Raw genomic sequence first — 19,716 nt, 5'->3', positions numbered from 1 at the left:
TTAATTTCGCTTTACGATGTTTTCGCTTAATAGCGATTTTCCTGGAACGGATTATCGTTGTTAAGCGAGGCACCACTGTATTTCCTCTGTCTGTTTCACACTGTATCCATTCATTAATGCTCAAAAGAAAAAAGAGAGAAATAAACAATATGAAATGCTAATAACATTTTAAAAAGAAGAAATGGAACTAAAAAAACACCTACAGCTAAGTACCTAATAAACAAGATAAATATATTACAACATAAAATTAACTTATTAGAACAAGAAGAAATGGGAAAAATTTTAAATTTGCAAGGCAATTTTTTTTAAACACCAACAAACCAGGAAGGTGGTTAGCATATAGAATTTAAAAAGAGAGAGAGAGAAGACAATGATTAATAAAATATTGGATAAGGAAGGAAAGGAAATATATTTTAAAAAGGAAATTGAAAAAGAAATTAAAAACTTTTATACTAATCTTTATAAAAATAAATAGAGTGAACAGAAGAAACAATGGAATTATCTGAATAAACTTCTGGACTGGAGGTTCAGTTCTCAACAATTGGAAAACTTAAATAAATCAATTACAGTGAGGGAAATTGGAGAAGCATGGAAAAAACAGAAATATGGGAAAGCCCAAGGACCAGATTGACTCCCAGCTGAATACTACAAAGCATTTGAAGAAATTTTAAATCCACATTTCAAGAAATTAATAGAAGACATTGAAATTAGAAGGGAAATCCCGGATTCATGGAAAGAGGCACATATCTCCTTAATACATAAAGCGGGGACAGAGGAAAAAACATTAAGAATTACAGACCAATCTCTCTCTTGAATGTTGACTATAAGATATATACGACCATCTGGGCAATAAGGCTAAAGAAGGTACTTGAGGAAATGATACACAAAGATCAAACAAGTTTCACCCTCAAAAGGAAATTATCATCAAATATTACATCAATAATAAACATTTTTGAATATTATGAAATGCATCCAGAAAAGCAAATGAATCTTTTTTAGATTCAGAAAAGGCCTTCGATAATGCCGATTGGGAGTTTATGTTGCTACAATTAAAGAAGATGGGAGCAGAAGGAACCTTTCTGCAAACAAAGCAATATACACTAAACAGAAGGCCAAGATTAAAATCAATGGTTACCGTATTTTTCGCTCCATAAGACGCACCTCCAAATAAGACGCACCTCATTTTTAGGAGAGGAAAACCGGAAAAAAATATTCTGGCAAATTCATAAGGCAGTAGCAATAGATAGATGTTGTCACATCAATTACCTCAAACTTCTTGCAGTGTACAACACAGTGAGAGCTTTTGAACAATTTGTAGTTGGCAAAGTTATTCCAATAGCCACAGACAACAACACTACAATGCTTTATATCAACCACCACGGAGGAACAAAATCCATGTCTTTCTTGCTACTAACAGTACAGTTTTGGGACTGGTGTATTCTCAAGCATGTCATTTCACAAGTCATACATGTACCAGAAGTGGAGAATCATGAAGCAGACTTCTACAGCAGGATGACACACAATGAGTGGGAATTACAGTACCATCTCAAGTTTTAACACTTATAATGAATTGTTATTGCACTGAAAGAGATGAATAAACAGATTGTTGCTGGGTAGTCAATAAGAGCTATGATGAAGAAATCACCACCAGCACAGGTGTAAGCAAACAGCAAAGCATGCCTCACTTCCACTCCCTTCCTTCCTCCCTTCCTTCCTTACAGCAAAAGTTTTTTCTCTCTCCATCATTCAGTTCTTTACTTTGCAGCATGCAGCATGTCCACAGAAAGTGTGCTTACTTTTATCAGCTTTTTGCAGCTGATCCTCCTGTTTCCTCCACTCTCTAATCATTTTTTCAGATGAGGAGGCCCAAAATGTCTCTGCACTGTTCACTGTTTCCATACTCCTTAGCATATTTTACTACCTCTAGTTTAAAAGGAATGCTATATGCTAGCCTTTTCTGTTTTGCACTGGTAGAATGAGTTCCCATACTCTGCAAGAAAAATTTCCCCTTATTCATCACCACATATACTGCTTCCTTTTACAAATATAATCTCAAAGCAGCACAGAATCATAGAATAATGGAGTTGGAAGGGGCCTATAAGGCCATCAATTCCAACCCCTGGTTCAATGCAGGAATCCAAATCAGAGCAGATCTGACAGATGGTTGTCCAATTTTAGAGACTACAATAGGATAAAATACAGTAGCTGGGAATCACAATGAAAAGATAAAATCTACCAGCAATATTGTAGAACAACAATGATTAAGAAAAACCAATAAAAACAGGGGGAGCGACACCATGCAGCTTTTGTTAACACAAAAACACTACTAAAATTTCTATTTCCAGTTGTATGTGTGTACATGTGAAATGCTATTTATGAAATGTTGGGTTCTTAAACCAATTTTCAAGATTTCAAAGCCTTACTTGAACATATTCAGATCTGTGATTCAGATCTGCCCTCTACAATTCAAATTGCCTTGCTCCATAAAAACTGGACTCAGCTAATGTGGCAAGCTAATACACCAAATAAAACCTGTAGCCCTAGTAGTAATATATTAAGGAAAGGAGTGTTAGGTCCCTCTTTGGTTTCCCTTTTGAACTTTATTCTGCATGTGCTCAGTGCCTTTTTAATCATTCTGTGCTTCAGAATGAAATTTGACTAACAATACACATTAGCCTCCCCCCCGTCCCTTAATGTTTTAAATATCTGCAAAATTACTTCTATTTAGGCCTAATTTATGATGAAGTGATGCAGCTTCCTGCAAAGCTCTGAACTACAGAGAGCTAGTCTAGCAGGCTCTCAGTAGTAACTTTATCTTCCCCTCACCATTCTCAGGCCTGTTTAAGTTACTGCCAATTTTAGAAGCTTTTGTTTCTGTCCTCTCTCCCTCTCCCTCTCTCTCTCTGCTTCTCAAAATGTCTGGGTAGTCACATGGTCTAACTTCTCTGCAGAAGGTGAAGGGAAAGAGACTCCTTCCTGCTTTGCTTCTCCAATAGAGAAGCCTACTGGGTGATGCAAGCAGGCAGATATGCTAATATCTGTGCACTGGAGGATTGTGGGAGGAACATCTAGCCCCTGATGGGGGTCCTGTGGGGCACCCCAAAACACTGAGTAGCTCTCCTGGCCTCTTTCAGGACTGGGGCTGTGCAGCACTATTCTGATCAGGAGGTATAGCCGGCGGTCACCATGCCTTTGGGGGATAGTGCACACAAAGGGCCAGGAGGCTTAGGGGCCATTCAAACTCAGACTTGGCAGGGGAGATACCATTGTTGTAAAAGTGGTTTTCCCAGGGTAAGGCTCATCTATTGCACTCTGGATGAGCTGACCCCTGTGATTTCCCCAAATGTGGGAAAATCAACTGCCTAAGTGGGAGATTGTGTTTGTGGTTTCCCTTGGTCTTTCTAGAACCACTCTTTGGTCCTTTGCTATTTTCATTGTTTGCTGCCATAGGCCTGTTTGCCTTGCTGGTTTTCCAGGTGGGCTGCAGGAGGCAGATCCTAGAAAGCTAGCAGTGCAGAATGGTGAGGTCCAAACAGAAAGCAGTCTCTGCTGCCAGTTCAGAGGCCTCCCAGCATGGCAGTGGGAGGCTTTTGGGTGGTGGTGGCTGAACCCTGGGTTACTGCATTCACTCCATAAGACGCATGTACTTTCCCTCCCACCTTTTTGGAGAGAAAAAGTGCGTCTTATGGAGCGAAAAATACGGTAAGTAACCAAAAATATTCAAATTGAACAATGCACAAGGCAAGGTTGCCCACTCTCTCGTTGTTATTTATTTTAACGTTAGACATTCTAAATAGACAAATAAGAGGGAATGCTGAAATTAAGGGTCTCAGAATAAGGGGAGAAGTATTTAAGTTGCAAGCATATGCTGCTGATTTAGTGATAATACTAGAAAATCCTCTGGACAGTTTGGAAGAATTAGTGAGAACTAAAGAAGAATTCTGAGCTGTTACAGGTCTTAAAATAAACTATCAAAAAACAAAATTCATGACTAAGAACATAAAGAAAGAAGATGTGGAAAGACTGGCAATGAAACCTAATTTTGAGGAAGTACAGAAAGTGAAATATCTAGGAGTTATCATTACAAAAAACCCCGAGTAATTTGATGAAAGAAAATTATTTTACAACACAGAAGGAAATTCAGAAAGACCTGGAAGAATGGAATAAGCTACAAACTTCTATGATGGGAAGAATCTCGACAATAAAAATGATAATATTACCAATACTGTTATTTCTCTTTCAAAACTTACCAATTTTATTAAATTATAAATACTTCAAGGATCTGGACAGCCTGACTTTGAAATTTGTATGGAAGGCCAAGAAACCAAGAATAAAACTTAGAATGGTTGTTGTGGGTTTTTCAGGCTCTTTGGCGACTACATAAGCCTTCGCGAATACATAAAACTTAGAATATTGCAAGACTTAACAGAAAGAGGTGGTTTACGACTACCGAATTGGCTATTATATTATAAGGCATTTGCCATGGTCTGGATAAAAGAATGGATAACACTAGAAAATAAAAGATTATTGAAACTGGAGGGTCATGATCTAAATATGGGTTGGCATGCATATGTGTGGTATGGGAAATATAAAGACCAATCACATTTTGCAGAACTTCTGAGGAAGGTGCTCTGCTTAGTATGGCAAAAATTTTAAACACAAACTTATAAGAAAATTCCAATATGAGCAGCACCAATAGAAGCATTCACTTTTAAAGTATTGAATCAGAAAGAAGCATTACTCACATATAAAGACTTATTAACTAAAGATCAGAATATAAAAGATAAACTTAAGATCTAGAGAAAGTGGGCCTAGCTACAGATTGGTGAGCAATGTTGAAATTAGAATCGAGATCTAAAAAGGACAAAACTATGGGGGTTTTTGAGGGGAGGGTCCAGATGGATGAACTATGGATTTACACTAATGAGAAAATAATTTTAAAAATTTATACATACTTACTGGAATACGAGTTGGAGGATGAGAGGGTGAAGGAGGCAATGGTAAAATGGGCACTAAATTTTGGGTACAATATTGATACTGATGAATGAACAAAGATGTGGAAAGAGAATCATAAAATGATTCTCTAGAGAATTTTACAGAAAATGTCCTTAAAATGTTCCATAGATTGCACTTTACCCCTGTAAAGTTGGCAAATATGTCAGAAGGTAAAAGTAATGTTTGCTGGAAGTGTAAAAAAGAAAATCCAGGGACTTATTATCATATGTGGTGGTCATGTGAAAGAGCAAAAAAAAAAAAAAAATGGATACAGGTAAAATGGTAAAAGAGATTGTTCAACAAAAATTAAATTTTAAACCTGAAATGTTATTATTGAATATAATGCCAGAAATTAGTGACAAGAAAATAAAATATAGTCTACTGTATATATTCACAGCAGCTAGATTACTCTGGGCCCCAAAATGGAAGAATGTAGAGATACCAACGATGGATGAATTATCAAAGAAGCTATTGAACATTGCAGAACTAGACATGCTTTCAGAGGCATTGTGGGATCAACCAAGAGACTTTGTAAAGCAAAGCTGGAAGCTGATATGTAACTGGGCCCAGAAAAGGACAGGAACTTGGGGGGAAATTAGTTTATAGCGAACTAGTGCTCATTGGAATCCACTTGTGAATATGTCGATGACCAGACGACAGTGAAATCTCCGATCCACAGGGGAAGGAAGGATGCTTAGATGTGTCCTTTTAAATTGTTGTTGTTGTTGTTGTCTGTCTGTTTGTTCTATTAATTATTGGTTAGATTGTTAATGTTTTTAAGTTTGTATTGCTTAGATATGAATAAAATGATTATTAAAAAGGAAAAAAGAGCAAAAAGAAGCAAACTTCCCTTCTGATACTTCAAACTTTTAAAAGTCTATGGAGTAAGACAGCACCTGGGATAGTTTTTTTGCTATTTGCTGAAAATATGCAATTTCCATTTGCAACTTGACAAATATTATTCTCACATGTGAAAACTAGTCAAAAAAGCAGAAGTGCAGGTGGAGATCTTGTTCTAGCACTTGAGAAAAATACAAGCACTAACAAAGAATTTCAAGGTTGCTTCTTTATTGAACTGCAAATATCAGCCACCAGAATGCTATTACTTACACAATATTTTGCTTAAGAGACAAATGGATTTATGTATGTCCTTTCTGGCCCACTATGGTAAATGAATGCAATAATCCTGGAATTCTTACAGAGTTCTAGGATATTGTGATGAACCTTGGAAGAGGAGGAGGCCTCTCTGTTTGTGAGATGCGGGCCCCCAGATTTTTTAGATCTTTTCAAGATTAAATCAACAGTTTGAATTTTCTTAAGTGCACAAAGGAAGAAGAGAATGCACACATTGCTTACTGACAAACCTATCAGGCAAAACGTGGGCTACCAAACACTCTACATAGAGAAATATCTCCAAACAATTTTCAAAATCAGTTACATGTAAGGATGGATAGCTAGTGTATTTATAGTTCATGTCTTTTTCATCTGAATTAAAAAAAATCAGCATAGCAATGTGTAGTTTAATAACTTTCTGAAAACATATTTATCAAAAATAGCACAAATAAACACAATTTTACTGAAAAGTATACATTCCCAAATGTTATCCTAAAATCTAAAATGCATACTCCTAATGCATTCAGTAACAGAGGTCTTGTTCTTTCAGGTTCATGGGCAAAAGAGGCAAGGTATGTCCATGTTCCTGCCTTACTGTTTTTAAGCAGGACTTTTAAAACCAGTGAACTGACTGGACAACTCAAAAATTAAGGTATCTGGCTGTGGAGCCAGAGTATGGGAGTTCAATTTCCCACTGTGCCTCCTGTGAGTAGAGCCAGCCTGTGTGGCCTTGGGCAAGCTGCACATCCCCAGGATGCTCCCAGTAAAAGGGTATGGTAAACCACTTCTGAGTATTCTCTGCCTGGAAACCTCTGAAAAAGGACTGCCAATATGTCAGAATTGACTTGACCGCACGCAATCACGATAATTAAGACTAAAGAATCAGCCCTCCTTGGACTGAAATACAAAGGCTGAATGGTATCCCTAAAAATGAGATTTATTAAGAGCCTTTCGTTTTTCTCTCACTCTCATTTTTGTACAAGAAAGCAATTCCTCCCTAAGATCAACATACTTGGCTACTCTTCATAAACAAACAAAGGCATTCTCCATCTACACCCAGTCTTACTTTTTTCTCTCAGTCTCTCTTTTTTCTCTCCATCCTTCGTATGAGGAACAACAGGAAATTTAATTTCTCCTATTTCCTAACTGGTAACTGTTAGTCTGTTGCAACAAAGCTTCTGTGATACTTTAAAGATTAATAATATGATTACTGAATTAGTTTTTGGGACAACTGTCTAATGCCTCTGACTATAAGAGTTACTAACTTCTACTACCAAAAGAAGAGTTCGTAATTCTATTTCAACTTGCGATCCTACATCCATTTATCTATCAATAAATCTTCCTGACCTCAGTGGAGCTTACTTCTAACTATATATACATATAACATTAGTCATTTATAAAACATCTGTTTCATTGCTGAAGAGAATTATGACTCATCACTGCAGACGAGTGGCCTTATAAATAAACATGATAAAACAGTCTACCAGTTGATGCTGACCAACTCTCAGAAGCAAAAGTCAGAATGGTTAAAGGACAATGACTCTGCCAATGGTCAATAAGCTCCAAAGCATACAGAGGGTCAAAAGTTAAGAAGCACTGATGTAGAGGAAATGGTTAGCCAAGTATCATTCCTCCAAAAGCAACAGCGTCCTTGTTGTTTTGCTGGATTTACAGAAATTCTGGGTGGCAGAATGGAGAAGGACAGAGCAGAAGAACAAAAGAGAGCACAGGGTCTCTCTCTCCTCTCTGCCCCAGCTGCCAGGGAGGAAGTAGGGGGAGATTTAGACAGAAGGGGGGACAACCACTTCTAAGAGGAGTGCCCATTGAGAAAAGGGGAAGGGCAAACAGAAAATGGAAAGAAAAAATTTGGGGGGGGGGTTAATCACATCACCGTGTTGTAGTAAATGAAAAAAAGGCTTGTGGTACTTTAAAAACTGATGTGTTTTATTGGATGCAGACTTTTATGGACTGCAACTAATTAATTCAGCTGCAGCCGACAAAAGCTTCTGCTAAAACTTGCTAGTTGCTCTTCTTTGTGGAGAAAAGTAACTTTTTTCTTCAAGTGGTTTCCAGTTTCATTTGGAATTGCCAATCCAACTCAATCCTGGTGGAGCTCTCCTACCTCTGTGTCCAATGAGAATTATAATTATGTCATCTGTGTGTGTCCACTTTTTTTAAAATTAAGTCAGTTCCATTTTCTTTCCCTGCATGCACACCAATACATTTCTTTATACTTCACAAGCCTTCCAATTAAGTATCTTTGTGTGTTCTTTAAAAGATAGCTGGTTTAAGTGCTCCCTCTGAGACTCAACAGCCTCCAAATGCAGATGGGGTGCAGAGTATAATTTAGTGTAGAGCCAGAAATAAATTTACTAGATTTGGCTCAGGTTATTTCCCTCCATACACAAGAGTTATCCCTTTAAAGAAGAACACAAGGCAATTAAATTTCCCCTGGGCATGTGCCTTCACTCAATGCTGCTGACTATCAACGGCCATAAGAGTAAGTCAGTAGGAAAAACCTGAGCTTGGCACATTTACAATGTTGGCTTTGGTATCCAAGCCTTCAGCTCTGTGGTGCCAGACATAGATTTAGCTTGTCATGACTTTCTGGATATGACTCTTGGAAAATCAGAAACTGCTGAGAGCTTGTTTGCCAAAGATTTTAAAAAGTGCCTCCTTTTGGAAGAAAGCAAGGGCACAATGATTACTTCTTTCTAATCTATCTGCTTGCTGCTCTTTTTTAATTTTTTTAAAAAGGCAAATGAAAAAGAAAATATAAGATATAATTTTAGATTTTAAAGGCTGAGAAAAAAATGGTAAGATACGTAAGTATGAAGTAAACTTAGTAAGAAAACATATTTACACAAGTAATAAAGATATATACTGTTCTCTATCACATTTTGCATTTTTTATTTACCCCTATGCCCTGATCCAAATTCCTTTCCTATGATCTTCCCTTACCTAATGGAAAATGAATAATAAAAAAGGCAAATGCATATGTACATATGTATTCAAATAAACAGATGTGCAAATAATAATGTCAATTATAATGTAAGAGAATGTGTTGTATACACAATGGGAGAAAAATGTTTTTGGAACACTGAGAAGTTGTATACGTTCAACTAGAAATTACTTTCTAAAAAAGGAAAGAAAGGAAGCCCACATATGTTCACAAATCAATGCTTGGTCTTGAACTACTTGTGAGTGTGTTACAGGAGGGGATGGGGACGTCTGGTAAGGATTCAGTCCGCATAGTGTTCTCTCAAAATTCTTGTCAAAAAGTGCAAACTAGCTCTGCAGAGAAGCTATTTTGGCAACAGAGGGCCAACTCTATGTATTGCATGTCATACAATAAAATATGATACAGTATCTGTAGATAGCTCATGACCAGAGCAGGGTGGGGGGCATTCCATGAACCACTACAGATTATCCCTATAAAAACTTGTCAGACAACTCCGAGAATCCCCCAGCCAGCATGGCACCTAGGAAAACAGTAACATTTCCAAACTGTGGATGTGACAGTCCTACACACACTTGTCATTCCTGCTGAATGGATGTGCTCAGTGTAGTGCAGTCACAGAAACAACTAGTAGCGGTATAAAGAACAACTTTTCTTTGCCCTACAGAGAACAGATTTTTTTTTAACTGAGACTGTGGCCTGGGATGGGAGACTTAAACTTTACTTCACTAAAGTCTGTGCTGTCTAGGACAAATGCCCTCCATGCCTGGCATTTACTCCTGCACTTATTAAACAACATGATTGCTAATTATAGTGTAACATGTAGTTATGTCCCAATCATTAACTTAAATACAGTACATCTAGATCCTGTAGTCTAATTGTAACCTTCCAAGGCTGACAAGTGCATTTGAATGTCTTCTCATTTATCTGAAAAATGAATCTTCTTCTTCTTCTTCTTCTTCTTCTTCTTCTTCTTCTTCTTCTTCTTCTTCTTCTTCTTCTTCTTCTACTACTACTACTACTACTACTACTACTACTACTACTACTACTACTACTACTACTACTGTTGTTTAGTCGTTAAGTCATGACCCCATGGACCAGAGCACGCCAGGCCCTCCTGTCTTCCACTGCCTCCCGGAGTTTGGTCAAATTCATGTTGGTAGTTTCAGTGACACTGTCCAACCATTAGTGTGAACTAATCTGCACTTGGTCATCAAGTTGACATCCTCTCTTTTCCATATTTGATTCATACTCATCATTGCTGTGTGACCTAGCATGATTCAATGTTTTATTTCTTGGCTGCAATCACCTATTTGATTGACCAGTGAAGCTACAAAGATTAATTCTTCCACATGTTCAACCTCCTCTGCACCAATTATTATTATTTTGATGTTTCTATCCTTTACAATTGTTATGAATTTGATCTTTTTAATATTCAAAAAGAGGCCAAACATCTCACTTTCTCCTTTCAGTTTCATGATCAGGTACTTTAAACCTTCCTGGGTTTCTGAGAAGAGTTGTATCATCTGCATATTGAAGGTTAGAAGGTTATTGCTATTTCTACCACCACTTTCCCCCACCCCCAATTTTGATTCTTCTAACTCCAGATTTCTGAGTATCAGTTCAGCATACAAGCTGAATAATAAAGATGACAGGATGCAACCTTGCCACACACCTTTCTTGATCTTAAACCAGTCAGTGTCTCCATATTGAGTTTGTACAATTGTTTCCTGATTTTCATACAGTGATTTCACAAACTTTACCAAATGTAGTGGCACCCCAAGGTTTTCTAGGGTTCTTGTCATGGTCAACACTGTCAAAAACGTCCCTATAATTGATGAAGCTCATGTAGATGTTCTTTTGATATTCATAACATTTAACTCATCTGTGTGCATTTGTTTATTCAAGTGTACATGCCAGTCCCAAGTCTAGATAAATGGAGAGGGTTAAGGAAAGACCTGCCAGGGTACCTTGTAAGAATTTTGCCAAGAAAATTCCATGAAAAGGCTGCTAGGAATAGAAAAGGGTTTAAGTTATATTTAAAGAAAGTACTGCAGTTCCACTAAGGCAAGGGAAACAGAAACCCTATTCATCTATTATTCACATTTTTAACCCACATGAGAAAGGGAACCCTGATTTGTTAAGTACTTGCTCATTTATAAAACACTGACAGGGGCTAGCACACTCACCTTCTCCATGATGGCTAAATGTAGTAGATTTAACACTCTGAAGAGTGTTAAAACCTATGTTTCCAAGTTGTTTCAAACAACTTTTCCCAGGTGAAGTGCCAGCAACACAGTCTATCAACCTTCCATATTTTTCAGCTTCAAGATGGAATCCCTGCCTGTGTGTAGTACCGAAGGAATTCAGGAGGAATAAGTAGGCAGCCACTCACAGCCATTTGGAACACATGCTATTCTAGCAGCTGCTACAGAGATGGTGGTAAATATGAAAGTGAAATACTGGAAGTTGCTGCTCCTAGGAATCTAGCTCAGTATTAATGGCAACACCTCTCCAGAAAATGTATTTATGAGTTCATTTTGATACAAAGGCAGAAAAGCTGCCCAAATATACCCAATAGTCTTGAGGCACCTTTAAGATAAATACTGTTATTGCTAAACTCCACTCCATAGTAAATCTGCTAGTATTTAAGATGCCACAGGCCTGTTTGATTTTTCTGTTCCAACAGACTCACATTGCTAGCCTGCATGAAGTTGTTATGTATTAGTGCAAAATATCACGGATAGGTCTCATGGGTATGGAGGAGAACAAAACAAAACCAGGAAACTGTGTTTTAAGTGCCACTTATCATTATTAGTATTAATTCTAATTAGGACTGCCAACTAATTAAACATTTTTCACTTGATTAATCATCTAGTTTTTAATCATTTAAATTTAAATAAATTAGCATACTTCAGCCATCTTGGGGGTTTGGTTGTCTGTTCTATTTTTCTTGAACTGTATTCATAATGGACTGGTCAACTATTTTATTATATATTGTAGTATAATTCAATTCTATCACTCAGAGGGCTCTTATACTGTATGTGAAACCTATTGCCAATAAATTAATACAGTACTTTGCATGTCCCACTATTTACAGTCACTGAAGAATGCTGAATCTTTAAACCATCCTATGAGGAAAAAGTACCATAGCTGTATCTTCAGTCCTTTTACATACATGGATGTTAATGACTGAAACAAGTCTTATTCTAGAACAATCTCTTATTTTGCAGTAGTCAAAAACATTTGTAGCTCATGGTCACTTAAAATTTTAGAAGGTAATATCAGGATTAAGCCCAGACACAAATTGGTCGTATCATCTGTTGTTGTTATTGCATGCAATCAAATCACCTCCAACTCATGGCAACCTATGAATGACTGCTCCCCAAAATGTCCTCTCTTCCTATTATCTATGCAGTACTTAGCTGGGTGGATTTAAAAACTAAGATCTTAGCAGAGTCCATCTGCCTTACGGGGCAGCCTGAGCAAAAGCATGGAAAAAAGACATGTTTGTTGCCAGTGGTATGACTCTAGTTGAAGATGCTAGACCTCACAATTCTCTTCTGATTAAATGAACAATTGTTATTTTCTTTTAAAAACTTTATATTTTAACCAGCAACAGAGAAAGTCAGAGAAGTTACATTACAGCAGGCAGTTGCATGAAAATGGTGCAATGTGTACTCAACACATTGCTTTCACCAGTAAGCTAGCAGCCATAAGCAGACAGACAACCAATGAAGGCATAAATTATCACACCTTGCTTCTTTACTATAAATATTAAGTAAGAGAGACTCTGTGTGTGTGTGTGTGTGTGTGTGTGTGTGTGTGTGTGTGTGTGTGTGTGTGTGTGTGTGTGTGTGTGTGTGTGTGTGTGTGTGTGTGTGTGAGAGAGAGAGAGAGAGAGAGAGAGAGAGAGAGAGAGAGAGAGAGATTTGGTGATAACCAGAAAGGACTTCTGTCAGATGCTGCAGCTTCTCTTTCCTTGGGAGCAGGGGTAAGTATGAAAGCATTGCTTGCTGCTGCCTTAGAACAGTGAGCCCAATCCTCTGGCTAGTACATGGACAGGTCTGTAGCGTGCGATGTTTCATGCTTTTCCTCACATTTGCTTAGACGCTATTCCCTTCTTTCTAGTCAGTGGATCTCTTCCCCCCCCCTGCTCAATACCCTGCTAATTGGGGAAGGCAAACCATGAGGATGTTTAAAGAGGGAAACTTAGTTTCATTAAACAAAAACCACATGGATGGCTAATGGATGAAGACAACAGTTCTAACCCTCAGATTCTGTAGCTAGAGAGAAAGACATAAGGTGAGTGAAAATACACATTCGCCAGTAGAAGACACACCATTCCAGAACTCCCTAGAAAGGCCATAGTTATTCTGGTGGTGGTGATTCCAGTGGTGGCACTTCAAATGGTATAGGGAGACAGCTGCAAGTTGTTTGTGAGGAAGTGACAGCTGTAGATCTGGAATACCCCTAGCCTTTTCATGGGCCTGGAAGGTCACAGGATCACCTTCATTATTTATTGCAGCTGGAAGGTGGCACATATAATGTCTTCCAAGTAGAAGCTAGAGAAGAAGTGGAAAACAATTGCAAAACTGCCAAGGAAAAAGTGATGTCACTAGTCAGGTTTTGAAAGTGGCAAATCAAAATTTGGGAATAATGGCACAAAAATCGGATAAGGAATGGCAGATTAACATGCAGAAGATAATAATAGCAGGATTTCAGCAAATAAATGAATGTTTTAATCACATAGATTAGATGAAAGAGAGGTCATCAGATGCTAAACAACACTTTAAGAGAAGCTGTATTAACTCCAGAACAGCCCTTATTGAGTAAGATACCCGGTAACATGGATGGGATAAAGAGTTATCCAGTGATTTATTCAATTATTACAGTCAAAAAATGTGATACTGATAATTGGATTGTGGTTTTGGATTCATTCTCCTCTTTCAAAAATTGGAAGAAAGCAGAGTCACTGAAACAAGAGGAGCCTATTGAGAAAGTATGGGATGAGACAGAAATGGATTTAAACTAAAATAAAGCTGTAAGTGCATAGCTGGAGGGCAACCAAATTACAAAAAAAGCTGAAAGTGGACTTGGCATTGTAATATGACTAGATTGGATGATTGCATATTTGTTCTCCTATCCCCCTAACCCTTTCCTTTTCCTTCCACTCCCTTTTATCTTTTGTATCCCCTACCCTATCCTTAGATAAATTTAAAAATAAAAATAATGAAAAAAAAACAGGCTACTGTTTTGATTGGAGCTACATAATCTGACAGTAACAAATCTCTTAAGTCTAAGGGAAGAGATCTTTCCTATTCATTACTTTAATTAGAGATGTCAAGGAACCAGAACCTGGTAAAATGTGGCAGCAAAACATATGTTGTACTACAGAATTGTGGCCCCTTCCCCATGATGAGCCATGCCAAAGTATTTATTTATTTAAAATATTTCTATACCATCTTTCTCGCCAAACGGGACCCAAGGCGGCTCGTATCACTAAAAAAGAATATTCAAAAGCTAAAAGTAGTATAATACACTTGTATTTTTTTTAAATTACACATATTAGAAACAGTAAATAAAATCAATATTAAAACACATTTGAAACAACAGAGCACAACAATCCATTTAAAAATTCCTTTCAGATCACCAGTCTCTACCTTCTTACCATTATCCACAAATAAATAAAGCAATCTCTATTGTGTTATTTTCCTACGGCCTCAGCAGACATAATATCTTGGAATGCCCATGCATATTCTAAGTGATCAATGAAACATGCAAACTGGCATCTCTTTAAAATCACCATGTCTTTAAAATCAGTCCAAACTGTTAAAGGTCTTGAGCTAAAAACTGAATGGCCTCTTTTGCAACAAGGGCTATGTCAGTGGAATGACACCTTAGAATTCAGCTGAGTGGGAGATACCTTATCTCCAGTCTATTCTTTAAAATGTCCACCTTTTCTGGAGGAGGATGGGAAACTATTTTCATCTACTATGCCTGGAAAAATGGATACTGATTTCAATAATTCTGCTAGGTATGACACTGAATTAATGCAAATGAGATTAGAATCTGGGTCATTCTCAATAGTTGGTGTAATTATCATACACTTGTTTTCTAATGTCATTTCTCTGAAGGCCAATTTGATGTTATTTATAACAATTTACATATTGAATAGTCCCATTAATCCTTTAATATTTGTATTGGCTGGGGATAATAGCTCAGAATCATACCAGAATTTAATCCAAAATGAGTTCCAGTTCTGTGTTTGTGCTATCTATAATTACATGCAACAGTACTGTACGTGGCAAAATGTGTAATTAAAAATGACTGAAATGGCTTGTACTGGCAGTACTTTTACCTGGATTGTGTTTTCATGGAAACTATCTGCATAAGCATTCAGTCATCAGTGCAAGAGTTGTAGGAGTATGCAAAAGGAAGAAACAAAAAATAGCATAATCTTGTACATATGTATTCAGATATGGGTTTCTAAAGGGGCTCAGTTCCACATATGAGAGAGAGGGATTGCAGTTTAACACAATCAGCTACTCTTTGTGCATTTGTGTGGTTTCTCTCCATCCATCCATCCATCCATCCATCCATCCATCCATCCATCCATCCATCCATCCATCCATCCATCCATCCATCCATCCATCCATCCATCCATCCATCCATCCATCAAGGCCAATTACACAGTTGAATACATGTGAAGAACTGTAGCAGTTAGGATCATGAATATCTGTCCTGTTTGGTCCAATGCCATTTTCAAAGTACAGAATTTCATTTGCAAGGCATACAGTTGTATTCACCTTCAAGTCAGTATCATCCTCCTACAAATACTCCAGCTCTACAAGCCACACTTTTGAAAGGCATCATTCCAAGAGAAGAACCACAGCCATGTCATTTACTCATTAAGCTATGAGAATCTAGACCCTGTTCTAGAATAATCTGTTCTTTTGCAATAATCAGACTAGAGGCTACAAAGTTTAAACACATTGGGCAATTAGAATCACAATTCATAGTGTAAATGGTGGTTAGATTTATTAATCATTTTGTGAATAAAATAATTAAAATTGTATTTTAAACATCTCCGATTTATTTTTTTAAAACATTTAGCTAATCTTACACATGAGAGTAAATGTAAGTTAAATTAATTATATTAATTTATAATATATTGTTGCTTTTGATTTTACACTTCCTTTGCATCTGCTATGATATTACTGTAGAAGGGGCAATATGCTGAGCTGAAATTCAAATCTGGATGTCAATTATTGTTGTTTAGTCATCTCTGAGTCTTCGTGACTCCATGGACCTGAGCACGCCAGGCCCTCCTGTCCTCCACTGCCTCCTGGAGTTGGGTCAAATTCATGTTGGTAGCTTCAATGACACTGTTCAACCATCTCTCCTCTGTCCCCTTCTCCTCTTGCCTTCACACTTTCCCAAAATCAGGGTCTTTTCCAAGGAGTCTTCTCTTCTCATGTGATGGCCAAAGTATTGGAGCCTCAGCTTCAGGATCTGTCCTTCCAGTGAGCACTTAGGGCTGATTTCCTTCAGAATGGATACTAGGTTTGTTCTCCTTGTAGTCCAGGAGACTCTCAAGAGCCTCCTCCAGTACCACAATTCAAAAGTGTCAGTTCTTCAGTGGTCAGCCTTCTTTATGGTTCAGTTCTCACTTCCATACATCGCTACTGAAAAACCATAGCTTTGACTATGCGGACCTTTGTCGGCAAGGTGAGGTCTCTGTTTTTTAAGATTCTGTCAAGGTTTGTCATCGCTTTCCTCCCAAGAAGCAGGCGTCTTTTAATTTCGTCGCTGCTGTCACCATCTGCAGTGATCATGGAGCCCAAGAAAGTGAAATCTGTCACTGCCTCCATATCTTCCCCTTCTATTTGCCAGGAGGTGATGGGACCAGTCAATACATGTGTATTGACAAGGAGGTTCAAGGAGGTCCATACAAGCCACTTAGCAATACTACTCTAGCTGCCCTGGTGTGCGTGAACGCAGGAGGGCTAAATATATAGACAGCAGAGGGAACCTATCTGCTTCACAACCTCCCAACATCTTGGTCTAACCGCACTAAACAGTGCTTCCAGGGAGTTCCCAAAAATTCCCAACGTTAAGCATGTTAACTCTTATGCAGATCCTGCAAGGTAGAAATGTCACCACACCCACAAAACAAACAGGCTCCCAGTAAATGATCAAATGAAGGCCTGGTTTTAAGCACCACAAACCCTCTTAATTCAAAAAGGTAAGCAAGTATATAAAGAAATGTTAAGTTGAAGATTAACAAAGGCAAGAGCAGTTTCTGCCCCCGCCCCACCCCTCACTCAGCTGAAAACAATTTTTCCAATTAGATCAGTACCAAAGAATGATCAGGCTGGCCTTGAAAGCCCTCTGATACCAAGAAGCTACAGGCATTATTCCTTTCCAATTTTTAATGGACATTACCCCCATTCCCTCAGTTAGCTCCTTCCAGGCACTAACTACAAAGCCTAAATTTTCAAAATGGCATCAGAGTCCCTGATCCCTCAGTTTCCCAGTTTCTTGTCAACTTGATCTAAAAATTTTACACTGAAATTTCAGAACCAGTATTTGACATCAAAATCTTTCCATTCTAAGTGGCCGAGTGAAAGTATTATTTTTTACAAAAGATTACTATGCTCTCCAGCCAAGGAGAAACATCTTACTTTGTGACTCTTTCTCAGGTTGCAACATTTGCTAAATACTTTAGAGATTTTTTGGGGAGCGGAAGGTGGCTGTTTTTCTTCTTCAGTTTGGTGTTGTTTTCTGGGTCTGATGGCTCTTGCGATTTCATTTTTGGAGTAGCCATTTGCCTGCAGGGCCCAATTCAGATGGTTGAGTTTGGTGCTGAGAAATTGAGCTTCACAGTTCCAATTTGCACGGTCTACCAGTGTTTTTATTATGCCTCTTTTTTGCTGTGGGTGGTGGTTGGAGTTTTTGTGTGGGTACCAGTCTGTGTGGGTGGGTTTTCTGTAGACCTTGTGTCCCCTCCTATTGGGAATTTATAATCTACACTGGTGCGTCTAACGTCAAACTGGGAGCAGTGCTGAGTCAACCAGATGGCAAGTTATTGGAAACCATCATCCGGTATTCTATCTTAGCAAGAAACTACAGGCGGGCGAAAGACATCTATCGACAACTGAATGGGAATGTCTTGCCACAGTATGGGCATTGCAGAAACTGAGGCCATACATATGGGGACAACACTTTGTACTGTGCATTGATCATTCCCCACTGCTGTGGTTAAGAACTATATGAGCAAACAACAATAAACTGATGAGATGGGCCCTACTTCTGCAGGACTTTGATTTTGAAATCCAGAACGTAAAAGGAACCCAGAATGTGGAGACAGACATGTTATCCAGAAGACCAGAGGACTGACGGGTGAAGAAGAAAAACATGTAATGAATAGTATTAAAATTAACCCTGTAATAAATATTCTGAGTATGTTCATATGTTGAAATGTAATGTCTTGTTAAAAGTAATGGTAAGTAGTAGACAAATGAAAAAGTGATGTAAATTGTATTGAGGTAATTGGTGGAAATTTTTTAAAGTGTATTAAATGTTTTAAATGTGTAAAGTAAAAAGTGTAATTTAATCAAAAGAGAAAGCGATAACAGGATATATGCATGTAGACTATATAAAAGAATTATATGTGTATGTAATGAATAACATAAAATATTGAAAATGTGTTAAAGTTTGCCATTGCTATTGCGTTGTTCATGAGGGTAAACAAGAAGGTTTCCCCCATGAAACAAACTTTCCAAGGGGGAAGGTATGTAGTGGATGCCCGCGTCACTCCTGTCAATCGCATCGGAACCTCATTTGCATGAGCCAATGGAAGGACAGGAGGGGCGGAGGCAGAGTCTGGAGGTGTCACTTAGAGAGAATCAGTTAGAGAGAGTGAGAGAAACGAGATAGAGAGATTTGACGAAAGAGCTAGATAGTCAAAATTAGAAGTGAGAGTTGTAACGAGTAAATACATAAGCTGGTTAAATTGCAAATAAGTAAACAAAAGAGGACATTTCAATGGTTGTCATTCTGAGTAAATAAATAAAGAACATCTGCAACTTTAATAAAATCTTTCAATTGTTGGCAGCCAGGGTTTGAGTAATTTACATTGTGGATAAAAGAAATCCATTGGTGGCAGCGAAAGAACGTCACCAGCATGGACCTGTGGTTTTTGGAAAACAAACAGGGCACGGGGTGAGCGTCACAACTGTAAGCCACACAAACAGACAACCAAGGAGAAAAAAGGGATTCTGAGACAAAAGTCTGAAATATACTGGGAAATAGTAATAATATAATTTGGCTGTCCTTCTGTGGGCAGGCAGGCTAGCACTTCTCCAGTCACTACCTGCTTAACAGTAGCAATAACTAGCCCTCAAGTCAATTCTGAGTTATGGCAACCCTTTGCAGTTTTGCAGGCAGAGTGGACTCAGAAGTCTTTCTGGGACTTTACAGCTTGCCCAAGGCCACACAGGCTGGCTCTACATGCAGAAGGCACAGTGGGGAATCAAACTCCAAACCTCTTACTTAAACCATTGAGCTATCCTAGGTGCCTCCTGGGTGCCTAGGAGGTGTTTCTTTTAAAGCAAAGCAAAGCGTGCTGCTTATATACCGCCCCA

General features: G+C 38.1%; 1 protein-coding gene and 1 pseudogene across 4 annotated transcripts in view; one reads left to right on the top strand and one right to left on the bottom strand.

The window, feature by feature from the left end:
- The window catches only part of PRKN (parkin RBR E3 ubiquitin protein ligase), a 982,733-nt gene that overhangs the window by 551,186 nt on the left and 411,831 nt on the right, over window positions 1–19,716 (bottom strand). The gene's annotated exons all lie outside the window — the stretch shown is intronic.
- On the top strand, window positions 3,241–3,393 carry LOC144586182 (U1 spliceosomal RNA; annotated as a pseudogene).

This window comes from Pogona vitticeps, chromosome 1, assembly GCF_051106095.1.
Source record: "Pogona vitticeps strain Pit_001003342236 chromosome 1, PviZW2.1, whole genome shotgun sequence".
NCBI lineage: Eukaryota > Metazoa > Chordata > Lepidosauria > Squamata > Agamidae > Pogona > Pogona vitticeps.
This window is presented reverse-complemented; position numbering and strand designations above follow the sequence as displayed.